This window comes from Hemicordylus capensis, chromosome 3 (assembly GCF_027244095.1).
Source record: "Hemicordylus capensis ecotype Gifberg chromosome 3, rHemCap1.1.pri, whole genome shotgun sequence".
NCBI classification, from domain to species: domain Eukaryota; kingdom Metazoa; phylum Chordata; class Lepidosauria; order Squamata; family Cordylidae; genus Hemicordylus; species Hemicordylus capensis.
Window position 1 is genome coordinate 108,406,814 of NC_069659.1, and position 25,475 is coordinate 108,432,288.

The 25,475-nt window shown below is 42.5% G+C and overlaps 1 long non-coding RNA gene across 2 annotated transcripts in view; it reads right to left on the bottom strand.

Moving 5' to 3' along the window:
• The window catches only part of LOC128352222 (uncharacterized), a 39,833-nt gene extending 16,161 nt beyond the window's left edge, over window positions 1–23,672 (bottom strand). For both annotated transcript variants that reach the window (XR_008320267.1, XR_008320266.1), the window contains exons 1-2: window positions 23,560–23,672; window positions 8,500–8,591 (exon numbers count right to left, since the gene is read on the bottom strand). This is a non-coding gene — a long non-coding RNA (uncharacterized LOC128352222). The remainder of the gene's footprint in view (window positions 1–8,499; window positions 8,592–23,559) is intronic.
• Between the last annotated feature and the right edge of the window lie 1,803 nt (window positions 23,673–25,475).

The following is a 25,475-nucleotide window of genomic DNA, read 5'->3' on the forward strand; positions in this document are numbered from 1 at the left end:
TCAGGATTGAAGTCCAGATATGCGTTAATCAGGAAAAAGGAAGTTGGGTGGGATTTTATTTAAATAGAAAAAGGGGCACAGAAGGGATGAGTGCATATCTTCCCTCTCCTTGCCACTTACATCTTAGCCTATTTTTCAAGCCCTATTTTCAAGCACTTAATCTATGCAGCATTCCATGCAGCACTAGTATTTTCCAAGCTGGTTCCACTTTCTGAGTCAGCTGAAAAATAGACTGCAAGGAGAGAGTGAGGAGGTCACCTGCATGTCCCGTTTGCTCTTCAAACTGGACTGCCCTTTCAACTGACATGAGAGTACAGTGGAACTTGGTTTTAGATAGAAGCTGAATACATCTAGGCTCTAAGGCTTCAAATAATGGTTGACATTCTGTGCAGTGAACCATGCATCCAAGAGATATATGGACTCACTGCTTCTGTGACACTCACCAGTCCATCAGCTCTGCTAGAAAAGATAGGGAAGCTCTGTGCATCATTGGGAATAGGTTGCAGCAATAATAACACAAGCGTTGCTTGCATGGAGCCTCCCTCAACTTCACTAGGAATGCTGATGGGCCAGTTAGTGCCAGAGAAGCAGCAAGCCCACATCCCTCTTGGAAGAAAAGCTCACTGCACAGAATATCAGCTGGTGTGTGTGTGTGTGTGTGTGTGTGTGTGTGTGTGTGTGTGTGTGTGTGTGTGTCTTTAGTGATCTTTTGTGATTTTTCCTCCAGAAGAATCTAAATCCAGGCAGCATTACCTCTGGAACTTCTTGGGGAACACTTAGAGAAATGAGGGACATGCATAACAATATTATCTTGCTCCTATTGTGTATTTAGTCACTGCATCTTCCATCCCTTGACTCTTGACATTAATTTTTCTGCTGGGCTAATTATTCTTTTATTATTAGTATTTTTTCCCCTTGTAAATAATTGCAGATAAATACCATATTACCTCCTTCATCGTCACAATATTCTGTATACTAGTCTTAAAGAGACTATGGATTGAATCCAAACAATGAGGCTATTCACACATGTGTGCAAAACTGGACTAAGGGAGCCCAGCCTGGTTTTGTACACATGTACGGACCACTGGGATCAGTCCGATCCCAGCAGCAACACAGCGGCACACCTACCTAAGTAGCCACCCTTTAAAATGAGGTTAAGGGAGCAAGTGCTCCCTTAACCAGTATCGGCTTAACCAGCCGATAGGGGGGGGGGGCAAGAGGCACCTTTAAGAGTAAAAGATTTGGTGCTTACCCCACACCTGAGAAGCAGCATGCCGCCCAGCACCCCCTGTGGTGGGGGATCACCTCTGTCACTCACCTGGCTTCCATGGAGCCAATCCCCTGCCACAGGGGGTGCTGGGTGGCACGCTGCTTCTCTGAGCAGCATTCACGTGTGGCAAGAGCGGAGGTAAGCACGTATTCTTTTACTCTTAAAGGTGCCTCTTGCCACCCTTCCACCAGCACCCTCACCAGCTGCTACTGCCCTTAACCACATTTTTTTGCTTGTGTGTCAGCCGCGGCTGCTTACAACCGTAGCTGGCACACTCGGGGAGGCCTATCGCTGCAGCTGGCACACTCGTGTGGTGCATTATCGGATCTCTGGGGGGTGCATTCGGGCACCCCAACTCTCACAGCTGCTGGGAGAAGCCGCTGCTTATCTGGGCATGCAATCCATCCACCCTGGGAAAGGGAGACTATTGGATGCAGGGAAAGTAGTGTTGTACCTGCCTTCCCCGCAGCCCGCCCGCGAGCCCTTCTCACTGCTCCTGATAATAGACTCAACCACAAGCAAAAGGAAGCTCATGGAATGACACTTACAGAGGGAGACTTTTTTGTCTCTTCCTTTCAACTGCAGCAGCCTGAGCCCCTGAAAACACTTCTGCTGAGGATTGTGGCACCTGGTCCAGAGGGCTGGGGGGGGGGGGGTGTGGGAAGGAAAGCTGCTAGAACTAGAAGTGACTAAGGTCCCAGTATGTGGTTGGAATATATGTGTTATAGTCATCTTGTGGAAGCTAAGCAGGTTTAAGCCTTGTTTAAGCTTAGATGGGTGACCTCCTGGGAAATCTTCCATTTTTTTACCTTAAATTCCACGATAGAAGAAAGGTGGACTATAAATAAAATTAACATACCTGATCAATAAATACCTGATAAGTGGTATTTGATAGGAGATATTAAACGTCTAACTGGGGTTACAGATACTCAAGACATATCATGTCTGGAAATCATGTACAGCAACTTTTTATGCATGAGATTTCCTATCAAACAGGCATCACATGGAATAATTTGCATGCTTACTATGTGTGAACTGTTCCTTAGCTGTGGTGATAAATATTGTTTCTTGCAAACACACATGGGCCGCAATCCTCTAATTGCTGATTTTGTGACAAATTATGGAGAAGCTTGATTTCCAGCCTCCAATATTTTGGCCCGCCCTGTGGTGGCAGCCATTGACTTAGTTCATGACTCATGGACACTTGGCTAATTGCCATGGAGACAGACACAATAGCTGGGTCAAAAGGGCCACAACTTTATTGAAAACAATAGAACTGGAAAATCAACTCCACCCAAAGCAGTGTGGGTCTAACTTATGCTGGGTATAAGATAGCCTAAATGGGCGAAACTCCCCAACTCAGATACCACAATCAGGTAAGCTGATTTCTGTCTGTTTTGGCCAACCTGATATGCATCAGTGCTCAATCATGGTCTTCACATCCTTGAGCCATTCAGCCTTTAAGGAAATCCCCCTAAGCAGGAAGAAGCGGCAATTCAATCCTTGAGCCACAAAGACTCTAAGAACCAATTTCCTGCCCTTCCTCATTTAAACCAGCTCAAAAGTGCTCACCGAGATGTTCCCACCTAATCCTAGACCCAGCCTACATCGCTCCTGCCCAGTTGCAACCTAGTTAAGCTCTAACTAAAGAGGAGGAGGGGTAGAATGGAGTAGGCAAAACAAATCAACAACCCCTTACACAGCCAATCTTTCAGAGACAAAAATTTCCTACTCAGCCCCCAAAAGGATGACCAACAAAGCCCATTCTGTACCCAAAGGGAGGGAGATCCTGCCCTTCACAGAATTAAGGAGAGATGGAGAGTGATGGGCAGGATCTTCTGCCTCACTCCTCACCCTTTTGGAGTTAAGAATACGTATGAACCCTTCGGGTACAGAAAAAGGCAGGTGGCAGTCCAAATTCAAACTGGACCATCCCCCAGTTCTAAGAACCGGCTCGTGGACTGGCTCAGGTATACTTGTAAAGGGGAATCTTTGAGGATTCCCCTTTTCAAGTAAAAGGGGCATCTCTAATCTTTAAGCAAAAGTTGTATGGGTAGAGGTGGAGAAAGAATGCAGCCTTTGTACCTTTACAGGAAGTGACAGCAGAGGCAGTGGAGGTGGCACAGAAGCATCAGAGGCACCCCCAAGGCCCCATTGGCCTCCAAACGACAGCCTTGGCCAGCTGTGGACTGGTTCGGGCCCCTGTGCAGGGGCCCTATTCATGACCTCCATGCATGCGCAGAGGCCATTTGCATCATCACACAAATCATGTAGTGATGCAAATGGCCTCTGTGCATGCATGGAGGTTACAAAAATGGCTGTCATTTGGGAGGCAGGTGAGTGCCTCTTTCTGTTATAAGGAAGACATTGAGTCTATTCTCATGATGGGGGGAATCCAGGCTAAAGAAGCCCAGCCCGGTTTTTCTGCATTGTGAGAACCAGCGGGCTCGTGGGCGAGCCCGGTAGTTTTCTGGTGGCTAGCCTGCCGAAGTAGCTCTCCCCTTAGCCCAGGTTAGTGGAGCGAGCACTCTGCTAACCTGGGTTTTCTGATCAACACACTAGGAGAACCCCTCTGGGAGGCTGCAGTCTCTCCTGTAACTTCTGGGGGCCATGTTTCCCTGATCCCTGCAGCCCCTGCCAGCTTCATGACAGAGCAGGCAGTCTTGTGGGCAGCCGATCCGATCTGGCCGCCTAGGGCCGCCTTTGGATCATCTGCGGGGAGAACAGACGATCTCACTGATCATGAGAAGAGCTTCACTGTCTTTTGATGTTCTCAAAACAACCTGCATTTCTGAGCTTTGCAGATATCCAATTGCTGTGTAGGCAGACTTTAGGCACCTTTGCCCCAAAGAAGTTTTATATAGAAGTCAGTGGTGTTACAGTGAGAAGGGAGGTACAGAATAGACTACATTTGAAAGATAACAATCAAGGCACATTGGTGTAAATCCTATCTAGTTTGCATATCTAAAACATTCCAAAGTGAGAGGAACTGAATATATGTGAAGCAAGAAATCAATACTGACAATTGTAGCAAACATTACAGGTTACATCAACATTGTAAATATTCTTCCAGAGGAAATGCAGGATTAGCTTCCAGCGTTCCCAGGAAAATTACCATTAGAACAAAGCACAGGCAATCTGCCTTGTTTCTTAGGAATTAACCAGTCCACTCAGGGTTCAATTAAGCCCTTAGTGGTTATAGGAGGAATTGATACAGGCCTGAACTTGGACTTTTGGGATCTTAGTTCTGATACAAATTGGGAGATTTGGGCTACAGAATAATCTCCTTCCAATTCACTTGGCCTCTGGGGTGTGAATTCTCATTCTATAATAGCAAATGAGATTTTTTTCAATTAAACAACTCTCATGACCCCACTTTCACTTTTTCGCACTTTCCTTTACTATGAATAATATGAGGAAGTAATCAATTTAGCACACTTCACCTTATGAAGACAAACCTCATAAAAATAAATTCACCAAAATTCACACCCTGCCCAATCACTCTTAAATTGGGGATGGGTGGTAGCCTCCACCCATTAGACACTATCTACCAGCCCACCCCACTCCTTTGGGGCAGATCCACTTTCTGCCCCCAAACTGCCCCAAAGACACCCAAACTTCAAAAATTCTCAAAAAATCAGCCCTCTGCCCAATCCCCCTGAAATTGGGGTGGTAGCCTCCACCCATTAGGCACTACCACCCCACCCCACTATTCTGCCCCAGGCCCCACTTTCTGCCCCAATATGCCCCAATCTGCCCCAAAGACATGAAAATTTCAGAAATTTACCAAAAATCCGCCCTTTGCCCAATCCCCCTGAAATTGGGGTGGTAGACTCTACCCATTGGGCACTACCACCCCACCCCAAAATCTTGCCCCTGGGCCCCTTTTTACCCCCCGAATCAATTCAGATTCGGATTCGGATTAAATCCGAATCCGAACCAAATCAAGGGTGATTCGGGTGACCCAGATTCGGGCACAAAACAGAACAGGGGTGATTCGGTTCGGGTCCGAGCCGAATCACCCGAAAACCCGAATTGCACACCCCTAATTCTGACACAGCATTTGAACTGGCTAGTTCATTAACATAACTGCCAATTGTTTGTTTGTTTGTTTGTTTCATATTTTTATACTGCCTGATATGTACATCTCTGATATGTACATCAGATTAATCATTAATCTGATTAACCTGATTAACCTAATCATTAATCTGATTAATCATTAATCTGATTAATTTGCTGATCAGCTACCAAGTGATAAAATTGTTATCCTCTCCTGCATACATTTCAGGACAAACTGGTTGACTAGCTGGATGTATTTTACTGCAGATACAGTGCTGTTAATTGACAATACATCTATTGACAACATGAATGCTGATGTCATATGTCCAGCACTGAAATAGCCACAAGTATATCAGTTACTGTGGATCAGGCTGTTAAAATTTCTCCAAGTCACAAACCTTCATACTTAATATTGTTAGGTTATAAACAATTCTGTATAAGAGCTGCCTTGATTAGTAAACCCCACCCCACCCTGCCATTTATATGTCCAATAAAGGCAGTACATATATGAACATGGCCATTCTCTAAGATGGAAATCTGAGTAATCTGAGGGCCTTTCATGCATCACTGGGCCTTCTGAAGTGTTTTTTTAATGGGGCCTTTTATGTGTAGTACCCAGAATGTCAAACTTCCTAGAATATGGAACTCCCTGCCCTAGAAGCCTTATTTGTTCCTTCACTTTGCCTATGTTTCACCTCCACTTATTTACTTACCTACGTATTTGTTTGTTTATTTATTTGGCACATTTCTATACTGCCCCATATACAAATATGAATACCCCCCCTCTTTTTTAAACTAGAAGACATTTTTTGTCCTGTCAGGATTTTAATTTGCCTGCTGCATATGATGGTGATTGCTTTTGTTTGTTTCTTGATTTTATGCTAGTTTTCTTGATGTTACTGCTTTTGGTATTTGGTTTTGTTTACTACAGTTGTGATATTTACAACTGCTTTTGGAAAAAATGTGTCTCCCTTGAGTTCTTTTATTAGTAATCTAATAAATAATTCAACAAAATAAACTCTCTTTAATATATACGCAAAAGGAACTTCTCTGAGTCATCAAGTGAGGTTTGAGCCTGTTCTTGTCCTATCTCCAGAGTGCACAAATGATCTAGTGCAGGACACAGGGGTTGGCATGATGCTCTGTGTAAGGTGACATTGTGCACCATTTTGGGGTGGTTGCGGACTCGGGAGACAGCTCTGATGCTGCAGGGAATGAGTGGCAATGCAATCCGCACTGCTGCAGTTACACCCAATGTCACAAATGGGAGAAACTAAGGTTGTACTGATTGTGCAACTGCTCATAAAAACAGGAACATAAGAACAGCCCAGCTGGATCAGGCCCAAGGCCCATCTAGTCCAGCATCCTGTTTCACACAGTGGCCCACCAGATGCCGCTGGAAGTCTACAGGCAGGAGTTGAGGGAATACTCTCTCTCTCCTGCTGTTACTCCCCTGCAACTGGTACTCGGAGGCATCCTGCCTTTGAGGCTGGAGGTGGCCTATTGCCCTCCAACTAGTAGCTGTTGATAGACCCCTCTTCACTGAAGTTATCCAAACCCCTCTTAAAGCCATCCATGTTGTTGGCTGTCACCACATTTTGTGGCAGAGAATTCCACGTTGATTATGCATTGTGTGAAAAAGTACTTCCGTTTGTTGGTCCTAGATTTCCTGGCAATCAATTTCATGGGATGAATGAAAGTGTTATGTTATGTGAGAAGGAGAAGAATTTTCCCCTAGCCACTTTCTCCACACCATGCATGATTTTAGAGACCTCTATCATGTCTCCCCACAGTCATCTTTTTTCTAAACTAAATATCCCCAGGTGTTGTAGCTTTGCCTCATAAGAAAGGTGCTCTAGGCCCCTGATCACATTGGTTGCCCTCTTCCAGACTGGGCAAAGAGGCACCTTTTACCGTGGTGATTCTCTTTATTTAGCAAGGGGAGAGTAACTGGCCCTATCCACCCCCAGCACAGTACTTCCAGTGACTGTTGCTGGTGTCTATCTGATGTTTCTTTTTAGAATGTGAGCCCTTTGGGGACAGGGAGCCATCTTATTTGTTTGTTATTTCTCTCTGTAAACCGCTCTGAGCCATTTTTGGAAGGGCGGTATAGAAATCAAAATTATTATTATTATTATGGGCACTAACTGTTTCATTTCAGTATCATAACCAGCCACATAACATCCCCCCCCCCATGTGCATGTGAACATCAGGGCTCTAGGCAGCATCTGTCTTGAGCAGAAAAAGCTTCTATAATACAAGAAATCAGCTGTGCTGAGAAGCTGCTGCTTAAAGGTACTTCTCCTGCTGTGCAATGTGTTTTCATTCTTTCATTGTTGCACTTCATACAATGCAGACCTTTCACCTTCTATCTGATCTTTCGTCTCTGTTTGTCTGTCAGATAGCTCCTCGTGGGTGTTCCTTACAGGTGAGGTTTTCCAAACTTTACTTATACTGAGAATTGCCTTTTTAAGAAAATAGCTTTATTGGAGCGGGGATGGAATATCAATTCTTCGAAACTGGAATGAGACTGATAATTTGTCCATTTGATTCTGGGCCCTTTTGCATCACACATACTTTAAAAAGGGCAAGCCTCTAATTAATCAGATGACATACAAGTTTTATTTCATTGTACGTGCTTTAACAACTATATCCCTTTATTATGTTTGCTGTTCTTGCTGTCTATTGATTTTTAACACTTTGCTTGCTTCTCATTTGTATAAATAAGTGTGTAAAATCATATATTCAGTGTGCATGTACCAGGCCATCACAAGGCCAATATAAGCAACCTGCATATACCCATCCAGCTCTCCTTTACCTGGTAGAAATTATTCAAGTTCCAAACAAGAAAGATGATGGGACGGAAATATGGCACCCATTTAAGAATGCTGGCTGACATGATGGGCAGTGCTATGGCACCTCGGCACAACACAAGGAACTATCCTTTCATTTCTCTTCCAGTTCCATTTGCTATCTAAATTCTTTGATAACATTATTGTTGTTACACAGAATATAAATATTCAATTACCAATACTAACTCAAAATTATCCTAAATCAGCCCACATGTATTATGCACAACTGATGCAGATGTCTACTTAACAAAAGACAGTTTTCCAATTTGCTTTGTTTACATATATACACACACAGGGATATGAAACAAGGTCACTTACTTGAAAGATCTGTATCTGGAACTTTCCAGAAGCAAGGGCTGGCAGTTACAGGTGGCCCTCGTTATCTGCAGGGGTTCCATTCTTGCCTACAACTGTGGATAACAAAACAGCAGATAATTAGATCTTGAGGCAACGGGAATTGGGGGGTTAGGCTCCTGGAAGTGAAAAAGGGTTTTAAATGGCTTTAAAAGACTGAAATAAGAGAAATAAAGTGCTGCACCATGCTCTCCAGGACTCTAGTTGTCCAGCAATGCCCTCAACCCCTCAATTCTGCTTATATTACACAAATGAGAGTCAGCGTGGTGTAGTGGTTAGAGTGCTGGACAAGGACCAAGGAGACCTGAGTTCAAATCTCCATTCAGCCATGATACTTGCTCTGGGCCAGTTACTGCTCTCTCAGCCTAACCTACTTCACAAACTTAAGTATGTAGTATACCGCTCTGGTCTCCTTGGAGGAAGAGCGGGATATAAAATGTAAAATGTAAAATAATAATAATAATAATATCAATCATGCGCTGCACCCCCGCAGTGATGTAGATAGGCTATACCTCCCTCGCAGCTCAAGTGGAAGAGGAATGCTGCAAGTCCATCAAACAGTAGAGGAGGAGAAAAGAGGCCTTGAAGAATATATCAAGGACAGTGAAGAAGATGCACTTCAAATGGTCAATAACGACAAACTATTAAACACCAATGAAACAAAGCAGGCCTAAAGAAAGAACAAGTCAAGGACCGAGCAGAAAAATAGAAAAATAAGTCTCTGCATGGTCAATATTTGCACAATATAACTGGAAAATTAAATATTACCAAGACCTGGCAATGGCTTAAGAATGGCAACTTGAAGAAAGAAACAGAGGGTTTAATATTGGCTGCACAACAACAGGCACAAGAACAAATGCAATAAGAGCAAAAGTAGAAAAATCAACCACAAACAGCAAGTGCCGCCTTTGTAAAGAAGCAGATGAAACAGTGGACCACCTAATCAGCTGTTGTAAAAAGATTACACAGACTGACTACAAACAAAGGCATGACATGATACACTGGAACATCTGCAAAAAAATACAAGCTACCTGTAGCCAAAAATTGGTGGGACCATAAAATTTAAAAAGTTGTTGAAAATGAAGATGCAAAAATATTATGGGACTTCTGACTACAAACAGACAAACATCTGCCACACAATACACCAGATATAACTGTGGTTGAGAAGAAAGAAAAACAAGTTAAAATAATCAACATAGCAATACTAGGCGATAGCAGAATAGAAGAAAAAGAAATAGAAAAAATCACAAAATACAAAGATCTGCAAGTTGAAATTGAAAGGCTGTGGCAGAAGAAGACCAAAGTGATCTCAGTAGTAATTGGCGCCCTAGGTGCAATTCCAAAACAACTTGAAGAGCACCTCAACACCATAGGGGCCACAGAAATCACCATCAGCCAATTACAAAAAACAACTTTACTGAGAACTGCCTATATTCTGCGATGATATCTATAACAATAACAGCAACAATATTTATAATAAAATTCAGCCATCCCAGGTCCTTGGGAAGGATGCGATGTCTGGATAAAACAAACCAGTCAATAACACCTGTCACCATCAGCCAATTACAAAAAACAACTTTACTGAGAACTGCCTATATTCTGCGATGATATCTATAATAATAACAAGAACAACATTGACAATAAAATTCAGCCATCCCAGGTCCTTGGGAAGGACGCGATGTCTGGATAAAACCAGTCAATAATACCTGTCTCACTGTGTAAACAACAACAACAATAATAAATCACAGGGATAGATTTTAAAAAGCAATAGCCACAAAATGGCTCGGTTTAGCAAAATGGTGGCTAGATATTAACTTGGAGGTAATTTCTGGCCATCCAGGAACCATGGATATACAAATTTTAAGTATTTTTGTTTCCATAAATAACAAGGTCAGATCTGCATTGCTTGGCCGTAGCTATGTAAAACCACAGGTGCTGGGACCACAGATAACAAGAGCCACCTGAACTGCGCAAAATAGTGTTTAAGATGGAAAGTAAAATAATTCCTTGCTGTAAGAGTCATATATATTCTTGTCTTAAGGAGTACTTACATGAAGAAACCTGCACGGTACCCCTCAGAGTTAGCCAATTACAGACCTGTCTCCAATCCTCCATGGTTGGGTAAGGTGATTGAATGTGTGGTGCCCTCTCAGCTCCAGGCACTCTGGGAGAAAACAGATTATCTAGACCCATTTCAAATGGGCTTTTGGGTGGGCTATGGGGTTGAAACCACCTTGGTCAGCCTGATGGATAATCTCCAATTGGCTATTGACAGAGGGAGTGTGACTCTGTTGACCTTTTTGAATCTCGTGGCAACTTTTTATACCATTGACCAGGGTATCTTTCTGGGTCACCTGAGGGTGTTGGGATTGGGTGGCACTGTCTTACCATGCTTCCATTCCTACCCCCTGGCAGATTCAAGATGGTATCACTTGGAGACAGTTGCTTGGCAAAGCAGGAGTTAATGTATGAAGTTCTACAGGGTTCTATACGATTTCCAATGTTTTTTAACATCTACATGAAACCACTGGGAGAGATCATCAGGAGATTTGGTGCAGGGTGTTGACAGTATGCTGACGGCACTCAAATCTATTTCTCCCTGTCAGCATCATTGGGAGAAGGCATAACCTCCCTAAATGCCTGCCTTGAGATGGTGATGGGCTGGATGAGGAGTAACAAACTGAGACTGAATCAAAATAAGATGGAGGCATTGTGTGGGGTTGGAACTTGGGAGATGATTTTGATCTGCCTGTTCTCGAAGGGGTCACACTTCCCCAGAAGGAACAGGTATGCAGTCTGGGCGTACATCTGGATCCAAGCTTCTTCCTGGTGTCCCAGGTTGAGGGGGTGGCCAGAGGTGTTTTCTATAAGCTTTGGCTGATACGCCAGCTGCGTCCATTTCTTGAGATAAATGACCTCAAAATGGTTGTATGGTTGCCAATATGCTGGTAACCTCCAGACTTGATTACTGCAATGCGCTCTATGTGGGGCTGTCATTGTACCTAGTCCAGAAACTGCAATTGGTATAGAATGTGGCAGCCAGGTTGGTCTCTGGGTTATCTCAGAGAGACCATAGTACTCTTATTTTGAAAGAATTACACAGGTTGCCTATATGTTTGCAGGCAAAATAAAAGGTGCTGGTGATAACCTATAAAGCCCTGAAATATTTAAAAGAATATCTTCTTCGCCATGAGCCCCACCGCCCATTGAGATCATTAGGAGAGGTTCATCTGCAGTTTCCACCAACTCATTTGGTGGCTACTCATGGACAGGCCTTCTCCATTGCTACCCCAAGGCTTTGTAATGTGCTTCCTGCTGAACTAAGAGCCTCCCTATCTCTGACAACTCTTAAGAAGGTAACTTTTAAGTAGACAGATTTGTTCACCCAGGCTTTTAATTAGATTCACAATTTTTAATCATTTTAACATTGTGCTAATTTTTAACATTTTAATGCTTTAATATTTTAATTCTGTTTTTATTTGTATTTTATTGTGAACTGGCCTGGAAGTTTTGAGCAGTATACAAGTGTGTTAAATGAAATGAAATGAAATGAAATGAAATGAAATAATAATAAAAATAATTAAAACAACTCTACCTGGTACTGCCTTTGTATGTAGTCTGGAAATTACAATTGGTGCAGACCATGGCAGTCAGACTGATCTGGGATAACAGAAAGAGAACATATAGCACCTGTCTTAAAAGAACTGCACTGGCTACCAATATGTTTCCGAACAAAATACAAAGTGCTGGTTAGTACCTATAACAACTTTAGTGGCTTGGGGTCCAGGGTATTTAAGAAAGCACCTCCTTTGTCACAAAGCCTCCTGCCTATCAATATCACCTGGTGTGATTCAAATGTGGTTACTATCAGCTTGTTTGGGGGCTGCTTGGGACCAGGGCTTCTGTGTGGCTGGCTGCCCTGTGTCTCTGGAATGCACTTCCTGACAAAAATCAGAGCTTCTCCATCTCCTGCTGTTTTTTAAAAGACCCTTAAGACACACTTGTTTTTTCAGGCTTTTAATTAATTAATTTTAAATGGTCTATTTTATATCATAACATTGTTTTGATCAGTTTATCCTGTTTTATCATTCATTCTAACTCACGTACACTGCCTAGGGATGCACATGTCAGGAGGTATATAAATATGATAAATACATAAAATAAGTATTAATAATTTGAGACCTAAACACACTGGCTTACATCCTGACTAATGAAATATGCACACTTTGAAGGACTTCAGGGGAGGAATGGGAGCCCTCACACTGCTCTACCTTTTCCCCCGTGTGCATGCTGTTGAGCAAAAGCCATTAGACTTCCAAGCACTGCTTGCACCCTGGAAAGGATCTGCAGCATTGGAAATATTAGCTGAAAGTCAGTGACATGTTTCCAAATTTTTGATTTATCTGTTCAATGTACATTATTCCAGAAGCATTGTGGGTCATCCAGATGCCCAGAATCACCCAGAATCAAAAAATGAACTTTTTGGACACAATCTCAAATGTTTAGGCTGTTTATGTTTGGCAAAAACCAAACATTGCCCTTCAAAGTAAGAACTCCATCCCAACTGTGAACCATAATGGTCAAGGCATCATGGTTTGGGATTGCTTTGCTGCATCATGACCTGGCTGGCTTGCCATCATTGGTAGAACCATGAATTCAGCTGCATATCAGAAAAGTCTAGGGAACAATGTCAGGCCATCTGTCTGTGAGTGGAAGCTGAGCCAGAAATGGGTCAGTGAAATGAAGCTGATTCGGAAGTGGGTCCTGCAGCCATACAATGACCCTAAACATTCTAGTAAGTCTACCACAGAATGGCTGAAGAAGAAGAAGAGATTTTGTGTTTTGGAGTTGCCAAGTCCTAACCTAAACCCTATTGAAATACTGTGGCAAGATCTGAAGCAAGCTGTTTGTGCAATTAAGCCCTCAAATGTCACAGAGCTGAAACTGTTTTCTATGGAAGAATGGAACAAGATTCCTCCATACCGATGTGAATAACCGATCACCAGCACCAGTGCTGCCAAGTCAGAAGGGATTAGCAGTTATTGCTGCTCATGGAGGTGCCAACAGTTACTGAATGAAGGGTTCACATACTTTTTCTCACAAGGATGTTTGTTGTTGACTCTTTCTGTTGAGTGAATATTCAAAATATATATCTCCCCACCCCGGCCTGAGTTATTTAAATAGGGTTGCCTTTCCCTATTATCAGGGTTTAAGCTTAGGATTTAATCATGTTTTTATTAAGGCCCCAGTAAGGCTTGTGGGTGACCCTGCCAGACAGATATAACTTCATTTTATTAAATGAACATTTCATTTTGTTAAAAGAACATTTTATTGCAATGTTAAATACAGTGTGTTTAAAAAAAAGAATCCTTATTTAAAATAAATTCTGAGTTTAATACAAATGAACATGTTAAAATGTGTGTGTGTCTATAAAAATCCGTATTTTATTTTAAATAAGAATTTTCTTTAAAGGAAAGAGTAGAATGTGCGAACCGTAGAACCGGCTTGGTTCGAGCCAGGCTCGATGTTAAACCAGCTCAGCTCGACAGGTTCAGAGTTGAAGCAGACTGGCCTCAGCCAGTCTGAGTTCCAACCGAAGTGGGCCTTGTTTGAACTGAGCCAGTTTGGAGTTCTAACTGGTAAAGTGGAATCCTCACCAGATAAAGATGCAGTGGGGGCTTCCCTCAGGATAGAGAGGGCAGGACAGAAGCAAATTCCTACTTAAAAGTTCTGGAGGAAGCCATGGGGGGCAACAACTCCCGTCCACCCCGCAGCAACCCTCAGAGTAGGCAGGAACAGCGGTGGTCTGGTTTGGGCCTTCTTTGGCCCGGTTTAGGCCTCTGCACATTCATGGATGCCATTTTTATTTTAAAAATCATTCATTTCTATCTACCTGACATAGTTTCTGTCAAGATCAATGGTGTTTCCACTAAAGATTAGATAAAGGTTATAGGCTATTTTCCCCTGGAGATCAAATACAGAACATGGAGAAAGGAAGAATGGTTTCAAGGTTAACCTTTGTAAACATACTGTGCTACTCTTAACAATTTCCTTTGGGTATATATTTGTTTTATATTATGATTAAACAGCATGTTTTATCTGAAGAGAATTAAGAACAGGCCATTTCTATTACAGAGGGATGATTGATTTAAGGACTAACTGCCTTGTGGGAACGCTTTGTCCAGCAAATAATTCTGACAAGGAGAAATGCCAGGAAATGTGGTGAAATTTCTATATTACTGTCTGGGAGACCTAACAGATTTCCAATTGGAAACGTGTCACACTGTTGTTCAGTTTGAAAATAAAATGCTTTGTCATGCTGTTCTATGTATTTGCCAGGGAGCCCTTCCTTCATCACACCTCTCTTTTGGTGGTGATGTGTCCTGTCCTTGCCTTTGTAAAGTAATCTTCTTATATCACTGCCTTAGCATCACAAACATAAGACAAGAACAATGTTGTACAAACATAGGTTACATTTCTAAACTAACTTGCTTTACATGAGGAAATGCTGAGAATCCTCAGCTGAACTGGTTGTATTTAGCATTCTAGAACACAGAAGCCTGTTAAAAAAATGAAAAAGTGCCGGTAATAATATAAAGTCTATTTGTACATGAGAGAAAAGTTCACAATTAAACTAAGTGATGAAGTCTGGTGGGAAAAATATAGTTGATTTTCAGTATAGATTTGCCCTTCAATTTGCCTGCATGATCTACATTAACATTCAGACAGCAGTAGTGCCATTCTTAGTAAATCACAGATGATATGAATAAGCAAAATAGCAGGATCTTTCTTATGCCTCTGTTCATCTTGCAGATTGAAAGAATAATTAAACAAGCCTAATTAATCCCCCCTGCCCATTAATAATTCCCAGAATGGTCTAACATATTTGTTTCAATCATGTTTTTGAAGAAAATAAAGTCCTTTCAATTTTATTTGCACATATTTGATTGATTTCTCGATTAATATGTCACAATACTGATGCTTTCCTATCTTCTTTTGCAAATGTATCTTTAGAACCATCTGTTCAACCAAGATTTTGTACTGCTTTTATTTTTCTCACTATTTGTACAAGATTTGTACAATAATTTGTACAATTTTTCTCATAATTTATACAAGTACAGTTGTGCAAAATATTGGAGAGTTAAGGAACAGAGGGAGGAAGGGAGGGAGGGAGGGAGACCTTGCTCACATTATTCATACAAATAATCTCACTGTAGCCAAACCATGAGATGCTTAAAGTTTCACTCTTGATCAACCTGTCCTCCTATGTAATTAGAGCCATAACAAAGTTGTGCCGGGTTGGTGTTGACACCTGGAGAGATGATGCATTCAGCATCTTTCTGCATCACTGCTGCCTGATATAGGTGTTTCCCATAGTCTGGGTAACATACCAGTGGGGATTTGAACCAGCAACCTCTTGGTCCCTAGCCAAGTTACTTCCCCGCTGCACCACTAGGTGGCAGAGCTATAATAAGAGTAGTCAAATAATCTGTCAGACAGATCTGGTGACTTCAAAAACTGCTAGTTTCCAAAACCTTCTGTTTAGAATGTATGACCAAAAAAAAGTGTGCTTATTAAGAGGATAAAGGCTGCTGATAAAGAATTATGCCTTGACAGGGGAAGTCTAGGCTATTTTATATGTCTATACTAGAGTCAAGTAATTATAATGAATGGCATAGTTATAATAATGAATGGTATAATTTATAATCTGGCTGAGATAGTTTAAAGCTGGCACCAAATAATTCTGGGATATTACATCTTGATTTTGGATGTAGGATTAATTAATTTAATTCATTTTAATTTCATTCTCAGGCTACATTTTTTTTTTTTAAAAAGTCTCCTAGCTGCGGGCAACATGCTTTTCATTGCCTGCAGCCAGCAGACATTTTTATTAATAAAACATGAACTCTAACTATCAGTATGTCACCAGTCTGACTCAACAATATTGGTTCTCTGCAACAACAAAACAAAAAGCGGGAGCGGGGAGGTGGCTGATGCCAATTGTATGTTCAAAAGGGAGGCACATTTGTACAGTCTTTCTGGTGTTTCCGGATAAATTAGCTACTGAACTGATTAACTTTTAAGTCCTATCCTGTCCTGTGGGCTCAGAGCAGAATCATCACAATTATTTTAAAAAACCTTACCCTTGGTTCAACATGCCTTATATAAACAATGACCAACCAACATGCAAGTCTTCTCAGTATTCCAAGTCTCTGGTCAAATAAGGTATTTATCAATAATAAATGTTATTCAACATTCACAACAGAATGAATGCTATTGTCATCTCTGGCAGCTTTGAGAATGCACTTGTTCTGAATCATACACCTACCTAAGACTTAAAATATAATTTAAATCCATTTTATTAAACCAGGTGTTCTCTTTTTTCTTCCCAGTGCCCTCAAACTTACTTTATTTTACCCCAATAATATTTTGATGCAAAATTGTTTCTCTCTTATCAAAAAATAGCACACACTCACCCAACCATACTTCCCCCAGTGCTGCCCTTCAGCAATTGTTTCATCTACAGGAGGACCTCAATATTCAAAGGGTTCCATTCCATGGTTGTGTCGCAGATGCAGAGGCTGTGAATATTGAGGGATTAAGTCAATGGGGAATTGGGGTTAAGTTCCCGCTCACTTGGAAAATGAGAAAGAAATGCCAATTTCCGGCCCAATTTTTTGGGAGGGAGGGTGGATGTGGGAGGAAGCTCCTTACAATGCTTTGCTGCTCCCAGTCTGGAATATTGCACTGTGCCCCCAGAATGCTCCAAAATTCCAAAAATTGGACAAAAATTGTCATTTTTTGTTTTTATTTTAAAAGGAGCCAATTTGTGGCTCTGAGAAACAAGATGGTGGCTGGAAATGACCTCCACGGTCATTTCCGGCCACCTCCAATCCATGGATATGTGAAGTCGACATGGGTTTTTTTGGGGGGGGGGGGTATTTCACATATTCCAAGTTTGGGAGTCTTACCCAACCGTGGATATGCAAATCCACGGAAAATGAATCCACAGATAATGAGGTCTATCTGTACTGATGAAACTCTTAGAAAAAGAGAAAACAAACTGAATTTCAAATGGAACAGCAGACTTTAAGGCAAATGAGACTCTGCTATAGAGAGTCCTTTTGTTCCTTCCTGGAAAAAAAGGAAGATAGTATTTAGGAACATAGGAACATAGGAAGCTGCCATATACCGAGTCAGACTATTGGTCTATCTAGCTTAGTATTGTCTTCACAGACTGGCAGCAGCTTCTCCAAGGTTGCAGGCAGGAATCTCTCTCAGCCCTATCTTGGAGAAGCCAGGGAGGGAACTTGAAACCTTCTGCTCTTCCCAGAGCGGCTTCATCCCCTGAAGGGAATATCTTACAGTGCTCACACTTCTAGTCTCCCATTCATATGCAACCAGGGCAGACCCTGCTTAGCTATGGGGACAAGTCATGCTTGCTACCACAAGTTCAGCTCTCCTGGGCTGTGCACTGTGGTTTTATTGGTCTGACAAGAATGTCGGAATGATTTGCCCACTATTGGGCACTATCGGAAGTATTTCAGAAATGAAATCAGGGAGTTCCGATAGTCCAGACTCTGAATAAAATCCCTGTTGGCATGTCAGGAATTCTTCTTCTTCTTATCATTCCTATCAGACCAAAAGCAGCCCAGTTGGTGGCTTTGAGAGACTTTGCATTCAAGCCAGCTCCAGACTGGTTTTGAAGGACTGCAGCCCCTAAATCAGGGGGTGGGGGAGGCAAAGGTAACTCCACATAGGGGACTCACATGACTAGAGGGTTCATTGTGAGTGTTACCTTTGTACCCCTCTTCCTGATTTGAGGAGTGCAGTACCTTAAAATCCACCCTGGGACCCGGCTTGGAAAGACCAGGGTTGACCTCTGTCTAAGCCAGTTCCTGGGCTGATTTAAAGGGACTGCACCTTGGAAATTGGGAGAAGCAGGGACAAAGAAAAACCCACTGCTGAGAACCTTCTGGCCCTCTGGATACACAGGATCCAAAGGCGGGGAGGTGTTCCATGTTTTCCTTCTTCCCTCTATTTCAGTGGTGCAGTTCCTGAAAATCACCAACATTATATCAGTAAAATGTCAGAATTCAAAATGATTTTGATGAGTCAACAGTTTTTCTGGGGGCATGTTACTCCTCCTGATAATTTCTCTGTTAGATCAGATCAGATCAGATCTAATGTTTCTTATGCTGCACTGTCCTAGTATTTAAGTCATTAACAGAAGCTGAATCTAAATAAACTGAACATTTGCTTTAGTTAATTTATTTTAAGAAACAACATTCCTTGGAATAAATATGTAATTTAATTCAAGTTAGTATAAATAACTTTTTTAAAAGGTACAAATATTTATTTTATTAAAAGGAAACAAATGAACCTCTTATGTATCACCTGTATCATACACTGGCTCATATGGTAGCGACCTATGACCAGGCTTTCTCTGTGACTGCCTTTTTGGGGTTTTGGAACATGCTCCCTACTAAAATAAGAGCATCTCCTTTTCTTTTTGTTTTCAGGAAGGACCCCAAGACTCTCCTCTTTTTGAAGGCTTTTAATTAGAACTAGCTTAACCCATGCAGAGTATCTGCACACTAGTACTTGATTGCTCCCCTCACCCCCTGCCACAGCCCCACTCACCTCAGAGATCTCTCCACCCTCACTTGAGCTGCACTCCTGCTCCTCCTGCTCCATCCCATTGCTTCCATCCCCCATAACCCTCTAGGTCACTCTTCCATCCCATCCCCCTCACCCCTCTTGGTCACGGCTGCAGCGTTGCTGGTGCCTTTTGGCCAAGCCACAGCTCCCTATCCCCAGAGATCTCCCTAGGCTCACCCAAGCCCCACTCCTGCTCCTCTCCAAAGGAGCAACAGCAGCAGCAGCGGTTGCCTGGCCCTTCCTCGCTGCCACCACCACCATGGCAGCTCATTCCCCTCAGACTGCTGACAGGCCTGGGCCTGTCCCTTGCCTGCCTGCCTCCCTCCCTCCACCAATGGCCTCAGTAGTCCCAAACAGCAGCAGTGGTTGACTGGGCCCTTCCTTGCTGCTAATAGGCACCGCTATGGCTGCTCATTCCCATCAGGCAGCTGACTGGCTTGGGCCTGTCCCTCACCCTTCCTTCTCTCTCTCCCCTCCCTTCTTTTTTTCTTTCTCGCTCCGCCACTCGCTCTTCCCCAATATCTTTCTTCCCCTCTCTTCTTCTCTCTCTCTCCCCCCTCCCTCCTGAGTTAACAGATCTTGTCCATCTTGTTTCCTCATATAATTCACACAACAGCATCCTCCTTCTCCTGAAGGGCTCTTTCCTCCCTCAGGGCCCCTCTCTTCACAGACCACTGCCCACTATCCTTTTATATCTATAGATTCATCTCCTCTATAATCAAGAAAATCTTACGACCAGTAACAGTTGCATTCCAATTGACCTTCACCACCACAGGTTCCTCCTCCCTATCTGCATATGGAATCTCCACTGCCCAGACACCAGGGGGCTTCTGCTTGCAAACTCTAGTGAGAGCTACTACACACAGGATTAGCCATGAGTATGCCTTAGAGAATTATATATAGAGATTGATTATAATAATTTTAAAAACTTGTTTTAATATTTATTTTATTCTATTGTTTTTATTGTCATGCATTTTAATTAGTAACTTTTAAATATTTTATATTTTGTACACTGCCTAGAGAGGTACATATCAGAGGGTATAGAAATGTGACAGACAGACAGACAGACAGATAATAGGGATGGGCACAAATCAATTTTTTTTGTTTCAATTTGTACTCAAATTGAATCACCCCCAATTTGTTTTGGGTCCGAATCTGCCCTCCGAATCACCTCAGATTCTATTTGTACCAAAATTTTCCAAATCCAAATCGATATGGGGCAAAAAAGGGGTCCTAGAGGGAAAGGGTAGGTGGTAGTGCTATTTTTGTCATTGAATCTACTCTCATTGCCTACCAGAGCATCTACTCTCAAAACACCTCAGAAATGACAAAACCCAATGCCCCATGAGCTTGTTGTTTTGTGGGTAGTTGGCACCCTATGTGCATTACACAACACCCTGCTCTGGGCCACCTGGTTGCCCCCCAAGTGGAGTTATGGGGCTGCTTAAATTATCATTATTCCCTATGGGGGAAAGCTTACAGATGTACAGACTTCAGAAATGCTTTAAAAATCACCCCTTTCACCAATTTATTTGAAATCTGACTGGTAGCAGGCACCCATTGGGGTACTATCAACTGACCTACTCTTCTGCCCCCCAAACCTCTTTTCTGCCCCAAATCTGCCCCAAAGACATGCCATCTTCAAAAATTCTTTAAAAACCACCCCTTTGCCTAATTCCTTTGAAATCTGTGTGCTAGCTTCCTTGCACACATAGGGCACCACCACCCACCACAACCCACTCTGGAACACCCTGGTGCCACCCCTCCCGGGGAGTAGACAGCTGAAAGGTTGCTGAAATCCCCATTATTCCTTATGAGAAGAAGCTTAAAGGTGCATAAACTTCAAAAATCATTTTAAAATCACCCCTTTGCCCAATTCCTTTGAAATCTGGGTGGTAGCTTCTTTGCACCTATTGGGCACTACCACCCATCACAACCTTCTCTGGGGTTGACAATCTAAAAAGAAACACAAGACAGACACAAGCAACAGTTACTAGAGGTACTGTGCTGGGGGTGGATAGGGCCAGTTACTCTCCCCCTGCTAAATAAAGAGAATCACCATGTTAAAAGGTGCCTCTTTGCCAAGTTAACAGGGTTTAGGAGACTGAGGAGAGGGGTGATTTGTTTTGTTTACAAATCACCCAAATCGGCCAGATTTGGGTACAGATCATTTTGTACCTGAATTATTTTGCATATCCCAAATAAATAAATAAATAAATAGATAAATAAAATGTCACACTTTCTAAGGCCTTTGCAAACTCACCTGTCAGTGCCTCCCTGTTTGGTTTCACTTCATTTTAACCAATACCCAGTCCATACTTTGCCACAACTTAGGTATCCCATTTCCTCCTCATGTGTTCATAAGTTTGTGGATGTTCTCTCTTCAGAGTTGCTAGCAGTAATGTGGGATCTACTTATTCTAGCATTCTCTCACTCTACTTCATTGGGTTACTCCTCTCTTGAACTGGAGCAGACATTTCTTGGGAATATGGTTATCATTACTCCTGCTGCAAAGCTAACTCCTCCCACTCTTCATAATTTGGGGTAAAGATACCATGCTACTGGTAGGGATGTGCAGCAATGGCTTTTGCAGGCATGGGCAGGATGGGAAGTGGTTTCCTTAAGAAGCAGGTAAGCAGGTATTTGCCTGCTCCTCTGCCACCCTGCTGCTTTTCCGGGTGTGGCACTCACTCTAGCAAAGGCTATAGCAGCTGCGGCACTGTTCCTTGCAGCCTGCATGCACAGTATCAGCACGCACACGACTGCTGCTTGTGCTTGGTTGCCATGTGTATGTTGACACCATGCATGCAGGCTGCAGAGAACAGTGCCGCATCTTCTCTGGCCTTTGCTAGAGTGAGTATTGCACCTGAAAAATCAGCAGGGTGGCAGCAGAGCAGCTAAGGACCTGCTTACCTGCTTCTGAAGGGAGCCAGTTTGACACTTCCCAAAGGTGGCGGCCACCTGGCTCATGCACATCTCTAGTTACTGGTATTGAATTGGTACCAGAAGCAGGATATCCTGCCCCTGAATTATGATCATCCTGCTCTCAAAACAACAAAAGAGCATTGTAGAAATGGTACTTTGCAAGGGGTTTTCTTAAATCTTTCTAGAATGGCTCTAAATCTTTTGTTTCTAGTACCTACTCTTTGTTCATGAATAAAATAGCTTCTCCCAGAAACTGAATAATTAATTCACACTAATTGAGTTTTGTAATGTTTCTCCAAGTTTATTCATTGCTTTTATTGTATAGGTTTTTACTACTTCTATGAACAAAAGTTCTTTATGGACTTTCTATAGCTTCTTAACAATTTATCATCTTCCAAGGTCATTCCTCATATGCAAGAAAACACACACACACAGAGATGCAAATGGGGCATACACTTATATACGTTATGGGTTAAATGCATGAAACATGTGGCCACAATTTTATTAACTGGAGCAAACATTGCATTACAGGGTTTCTCTAGGTAGCTGTAAACCATTATCCCCTTCCCTCATACATACACCAATTGCCTAGGAGTTTCATGCCTCAAATCCTTATAGTTTTGAGGCTACAAGACTCCTATCTTGAAACCATTCAAGAGCAGTAAAGTGACAGGAACCTGAAAAAACCCAGCCACGTGGCTACAGCTTGCTCAAGTCCCATGTTTCCTGTTTGAGGCTGCCCCAAACCCCAAGCAAGCATCATCAGCTAAATCTGTTCCTTCCAAAGCTGCCAAATCCCACCCCACAGTTTATTAGCCCAGCTTACTTCAGGTCATCCAGCTATCCTGCCAAGCAGAAATGCCAATAAGGGAGAAAATTCCTCTACTCAAGGCCAAACAGACTGAAGGTGAAAAATGCCTTCATGGCCCCATAAAGAGTAGAAAGTTAAGTACAAGAAAATGTGATCCTAGTAGATGGAGGGTGTCTGTGTGGCACCCACACCCCAAAGAAGATAGGACACACATGTATGGAATTAACTAGGGCCACACTTTATTAACTCAATACAAAACTTGCAATGTAGTAATAACTGAAACTTACTAGCAAGAGTGTGGGCATTACTCCCCAATGTGATGTCATCTCCTAGAGATGACAACATCCCAAAGCTAGGTGAATCAGCTGGGCATGGAGATTGCAGAAATCTGATTCCTGGCTTCTTCCCAACCACATAGTATCCTGCATTGAGGGACACGTACCCAGTTCACCACCCTCCAAGCCAAAAGGCTCTTCATGAGTGACTCGAGCAACTCCACAAAGGGTTCAATTCCCACCCCCTGGTCAACAATACTCTGAAGGGTTATAACACAGGGAACAGTCATTCACCACAATGGTGCCTCCAGCCACACACCGATAGGCCTACCTACCCAAGCCAGCACTCACCTGCCAATGTGACACAACTTCACTGATGCATAGTACAAGAAACTTGGTAGGAAGTAGATAAAAAAAGGCTCCACCCAGGTGAATCAGGTGAAACAACAAAAATCCTATTTGACTCCTTATGGCAACCACTGAAAAAAGAAGTAGGCAAGTGGATGCCACATTACCAATCAAGTGAGGCTGGAGAGGCGGGTTGATCTATAAAACAGCTAATTTGTCTACCTCCCATTGGGTGAGTGAGATCACATGCTCATCAGGCAATATGGTGGCAGCTAGCGTGTCCCACCCTCCCAACAGCTGGGCACAACCCCACCTCCCTCAAACTGCATGACCACTGCATAAAACTCAAATGGTTGCCCCATGCTTGTATAAAAGGAAAGGAAAGATTGTTCCATCAAGTCACTGTCGACTCATAGTGATCACATTCCATGTGATTTTCTTGGTAGAATACAGAAGTGGTTTACCAGTGCCTCCTCCTGCGCAGTATGAGATTATGACTTTCAGCACCTCTGTATCAATATCGCTACTGCCAAATATAGGTAACTACAAATGTATTTACTAGGCACAATCTGGGAAGCACACTGGTGGGGATTTGAACTAACAGCCTCTTGCACTCTAAGCAAGCTGCTTCCCCGCTGCACCACTGCAGCTGATACACCGCTATATACCTTGAAACTGTCACAAGAGGACCTCATCACAACCCGGCAGCTAAAGTCAGATCTCCACGTACCCTTGTTGTGCATCTCCTGTTACCCACATTGCAAAATACCCCCACCTAGCAACAGCTGAGGAAAAGGCCACTTTACAACAAAACACCCAGTATGCTTGCATTGCATTGCTCCATTGCTCCATTTTCTTTTAAAGTATGAAAGCTGGAATATGATACCCAGATACCCTTTTTGAGTCTTGCTGTTATTTGGGGAAGAAATAGGGAGGAAATCTTCTTCTAGTCACTTCAGACATGCCAGCCACAATTCTCTTGCTCCAGCGATTGGCTGGAAGAATAAGAACTGTTAGAGCAACTTAAAACAACAACGCCAAAGATAACCCCCCACTCCCAAAAAAATCAAATACTATTATATAAAATAATTTCCTTGTTAGGGTAATTCAGTGACTAATCTAATCCCCTGGAGGGTGAAGTTTGCTGTATGGGAGGAAAACCTTATTTTGTCATTTTGGGTTTTTCTCCCCCTTACAGAGCGTGCTTTGAAACACAAGCACTGGGGCTACAGCCCTGCAAGAAGCAATGAATCTGTTTTTAGAGCACGCAGACACTCTAATTTTCTTCTTGATGCTGGCAAGCTGTATTCTTCATAGTTTTATTGTATTCCTAATCTGTGGGTTGGTGATATAGGGAAGCATTCTGCTCCCTTTTATAGCAAGTGTTGCTCATTTAATATCAGGTGATTTGTCCCAATGTAAGGAAGTAAAGGATTTGACTGGGAAGTATGTGCCTGTGTGCAGAACATAATGGTACCCCCATTTAGCAATTTTATAGAAATGGAATTATGACACAATTAGATGTATAGACTTAAAGGGAAACTCCTGGTTCTCCAAATTACCTGTGCTGTCACCCAAAGCAATTTGAAAAGAATGAATACATGTAGCTGACTGCCAGTAGCAGTTTATTTTGCTGACCTATTTCAAATGGGAAAAGTGAAGTTCATGTTCTAGAAAATTGTCTCTGTAAGTTAATAGTTATTTTGTCCTGGGCTATCCCTATGATTCATTATAAGTGGCGAGTAAATATGGGGTAATCAAATGATTGAACAAAATACCAGCCTCAAAGATTTACAGAAGGAATCTTTTGACACATTTATATTTTATTAGTAGTCTACCATGTTGCAAGCTCCATTTCTTATCTTCTCATTGGTAGTCCACTACGTCTACCTTCAATTGCTTTGAGGGAGGACATATGT